This window comes from Atractosteus spatula, chromosome 24, assembly GCF_055471065.1.
Source record: "Atractosteus spatula isolate fAtrSpa1 chromosome 24, fAtrSpa1.hap1, whole genome shotgun sequence".
In the NCBI taxonomy this organism is placed as follows: Eukaryota; Metazoa; Chordata; class Actinopteri; order Semionotiformes; family Lepisosteidae; genus Atractosteus; species Atractosteus spatula.
This window is the reverse complement of record NC_142729.1, coordinates 3,956,430-3,960,781: the sequence shown is the minus strand read 5'-3', so window position 1 is coordinate 3,960,781 and position 4,352 is coordinate 3,956,430. Positions and strand designations below refer to the sequence as shown.

General features: G+C 39.5%; 1 non-coding gene across 1 annotated transcript; it reads left to right on the top strand.

Moving 5' to 3' along the window:
* Window positions 1–3,970: 3,970 nt before the first annotated feature.
* On the top strand, window positions 3,971–4,088 carry LOC148815790 (U5 spliceosomal RNA). The gene has a single exon (XR_016086060.1). It is a non-coding gene; the product is annotated as a U5 spliceosomal RNA (small nuclear RNA).
* The last annotated feature ends 264 nt before the right edge of the window (window positions 4,089–4,352 follow it).

The following is a 4,352-nucleotide window of genomic DNA, read 5'->3' as shown; positions in this document are numbered from 1 at the left end:
AATGCTCCACAGAGGAGCTATAGCTTTACACACCACACACCACACTAACCCACCTGGATAAAAGGAACACCTATACAAGAATGCTGTTCATTGACTTTAGCTCAGCATTTAACACCATCATACCCATAAAACTTTCTACCAAACTCAGGGCTCTAGGTTTAGATACAACCCTCTGCAGCTGGATCCTAGACTTCCTCACCAGCAGACCCCAGACTGTCAGGATTGGCAACCTCACCTCCAACACACTCACCCTTAACACCGGTGCCCCTCAAGGCTGTGTGCTCAGCCCACTGCTTTGCTCCCTGTTCACCCACGACTGTACTGCTAAGTTCAGCACAAACACCATCATCAAGTATGCTGACGATACCACGGTCGTGGGCCTGATCACTGACAATGATGAGACTGCCTACAGGGAGGAAATAAAACAACTCGCAGACTGGTGCCGAACCAACAACCTATGTCTCAACATCAGCAAAACCAAAGAGCTGATTGTTGACTTCAGGAGACAAGGAAAAGTTCACTCCCCCATATACATAGAAGGGTCTGCTGTGGAGATGGTGAATAACTTCAAATTCCTAGGTGTTCACATCTCTAAGGACCTTACATGGACACTGAACACCTCCAGTCTCATCAAGATGGCACAACAATGGCTGTACTTCCTGAGAAGGCTGAAGAAAATACAGCTACGTCCACTGATCCTCACCAACTTCTACAGATGTACGGTGGAGAGCATACTGACCAGCTGCATCACAGTCTGGTACGGCAACTGCACCGCATCCGACCGTAAGGCACTGTAGCGGGTGGTCAAAACTGCCCAACACATCATCGGCAGTGCCTTACCATCCATCCAGGAAATATACAACACCAGGAGTCTGAAAAAAGCCACCAAAATTATGTCTGACCCCACTCACCCCAGTCATAAATTTTTTGTTCCCCTACCATCTGGCAGAAGGTTCCGGTCACTCCAGTCGCACACAACTAGACTCCAAAATAGCTTCTTCCCCAGAGCTGTCAAGTTGGTGACGCCCCCACTCCCTCCCACCTTATTATGATCTCTCCTAACGTGTTCCTGTACCCACAATGACTGTACTCCTACACCACCACACACACATGTAAGCCGAAATTGTACTGTCCCCTCGATAGCCCAGTAAAACTGTAACAGGCATAATAATATTTAATATTTATTAATTAACCATACTATTTTTAACCATACTATTTTTTGCACTGTTCCAAGAATTACCTTGCACTGTTTTTGTCCTGTTATATTTTCTCTGTTTGTGGAATTTTGCACAGTTTGATTACTTGATTACATGTTATTTATGTTATGTTATTACATGTTATTGTTATTGCTATTGTGTAACTGTCTATTGTCTTATCTTCTGTCCTATTTATATTCTGCACCTGAGTGACTAATGAGAAACACTTTTCATTATACTATGCACCTGTGTAAGTTTAATGACAATAAAGTTGAAATTAATTGAATTGAATTGAATAGGTGTAGCAACAATGCAAATATCCCCAGATATTCTCATCAAATGTGGAAATAATTTTACTCAGAAAGTTGCAATGTGTACCTGCAATTTAATTACTATTGAAATACCTGAATACGTTTGATACACAGAATTTCAGATGTTTTAGAAGGTGTAATATCACTGACATAGGTATTTTGAAACATCTCTTCAAATTGTGAGAAGCATCATTAGAGAAATGCTGTTACTCCATTTCCCTGCTAAAAACAGATTTTTGAGTTTATCGGCATACAATATTATTTCTTGTATTTTTTTCAGAGACCGGCTCCGTTCCTAATATGAACATGTGAACATGTGAAAAGTTTCAAAGATGTCTGTTTCTTTTGTCGTTGTGGCCTGCTGGTCTGACAGTTTGAAAATGTACACAGTTTGGTTTTAAATTTTAAGTGGAATAATATTAATTTATTATTTATAAGCAGTGCTTATAAGGTTCTCCTCAGCATTAAATATATCTCTTGCTAAAGAAGTTTTAATATATTACTCACATGTTTATCATATTACTGGTTATCATGGACTAATCACTAGGTTTGTTAGAAGATATTTTACAACACAGACACACCTCACAACCCACAGAGGACACATATCATAGACATAATACTCACATTCCACACACTCTAGACTCTAGACAGAATCTTACAGTTTCTCTCAGTCTGGTCTGCATTTGCTCTCGGGATTCAGAGAGTGATCATGCATGAAAATTATTGCTGTTCTTTCACTTCAGTGTGTCATCAGGAATTTAGAAACAACAGGATCATTTTCGCCAGGGGTCACTGAGATTCGGATGTCCCAGAAGACAAAGGGTTAAGGGCAGACAGGGCATGGATTTCTGTCTGGTTTATTTTGTTGTTCTGGTTGTATCTCATTTAGGGACAACATTTTAATTTAGAAGAAAAATTCTTGCTAATATCCCTATTGTATGATGTCATGTTTAACTTTGACTACGCAGGCTTTAACATGTCAGCTTACAAAACACTCATACAGATAGAATATAAAATATGGTGTTATTATCTGTTTATATGTGTTAAATGCTCAGTTAATGTCTTATTATTAAAATCTGAGATAATAAAATTAAATCTTAGTATTAAGAAAAGCATTAAGACATGAGTCAAGATTTACTTAAACATTGGAGAACTTTATAGTTTTGAAAGTCTTGTGGCTGTGTGGAAACTTCTCAAGCAGGGCCCCGTAGTGCAAACAGCAGGCTAGTGTCAGTCTGTACTGTGGGGAAAGGCTGTCGGACTGGTTCAACAATTTATCTGCAGTAGCCCCATTGTGGATATTGAGACTGTGAGAGATACAAATAAATTAGAGACAGGAGAGGTGCAGCCAAGACGTGTGAGACATGGTATCACTTGTGCTTGGACTCCTGAACATTTCTAATTTACTGTGGCTGATCAAACAGATCTCAACTATTTCTCTGGAACATGGAGACTCTTGTCTGAGCTACATTTCCCAGAAGGGTGTGAGGAGCAACCTCCCATTCTCAGTCACCTGGGGATGCGTAAGATGTGTAAAACAACAAGACTGAGGCACAAAGAGCAGATTGTATTTTATTCAGATTGATTAACTCTTTCTCTTTCTCTAACCCTGGTCCTAGACTAGATAGTATTGAGGGCTCTTGTACAACAGGACAACATGTTTGTGTTGAATAACTTATGCAAGTAAAAGAACTGTTGTCCTTGTTGACTGAAAATATTATTTCCAAAATCCATAAATTATTCAGTTATTTAGAGTAACAAATCAGCTACATAATGATCTCCTTATCGAAAGCTGTCGTTTCTGTGACAACACCAACAACACTCGCACTCTCTCCTCTGCACCTGGATACATGGGCTCATGCTGCAAATTAAGACATGATTAATATAGATGTTTTTATGTTTTTTGTGTTGTCTTGGACTGAATTACTGTTTTTTTGGGATATGCTTTGTGGAAAACTTTATGAATTGACAAACATTTTTTGATGAATCACTTGTCATAATTACCTTCAAAGATACTATTTAAACAAAAAATATCCTTCTTCAGATTACTATAAAGTATAAGAACCACTGTTTCACAACGGGGAGAGTAAGTGACCTATCAGTTTTTAAAGTGGATTTTGACACTAAAGGAGGATTGTGTTGTGTAAACTCTGCATATTTTCCCTAAATTATTTTTTAAAAATCTATCAAACACCTACAAAATGGCAACACTAATTTAATAGATTGAATACAAATAATTTAGTAGATTTGCAGTGTGGTTGTGTGCAGCTGAGCTCCTCCACAGTCTGTGTCCAGTGTCTTTGCCTTCACTCTCAGCATCTGGAGTAGGTCCCAGCTGCAGCAGTGCAGTCCTGCTCCTGTGATATTCAGAGTGAAGTCAGTCCCAGATCCATTGCCACTGAAACGCTCTGATGGGTAGTTATATAATAGATCGGGAGTTTTGTAGCATCTCCTAAACAGAGTACACTCTCGTTTCTCTTCAGATCATATAAATCTTTCACCTTTTATGAAAGATTTCCATGGAAAGCAGCATTATATTATAGTTTTAACTATTTTTTTTATGTGGTGTGGTGGCTCTGTGGCTAAAGATATGTGCCTGTGGCTGGAAGGTTGCTGGTTGAAATCCCATGGCCAGCAGGGAAATCCTACTCCATTGGGCCCCAGAGCAAGGCCTTAAATCCCAAACTGCTCCAGGGGCGCTTATAAATGGCTGACCCTGTGCTCTGACCCCAAGCTTCTCTCCCTGTCTGTGTATCTCATGGAGAGCAAGTTGGGGTATGTGATGGCATTGGTATGTGACATTTGGGGTATAGGCCAAATACAAGAAATTGGACATGGCCAATTA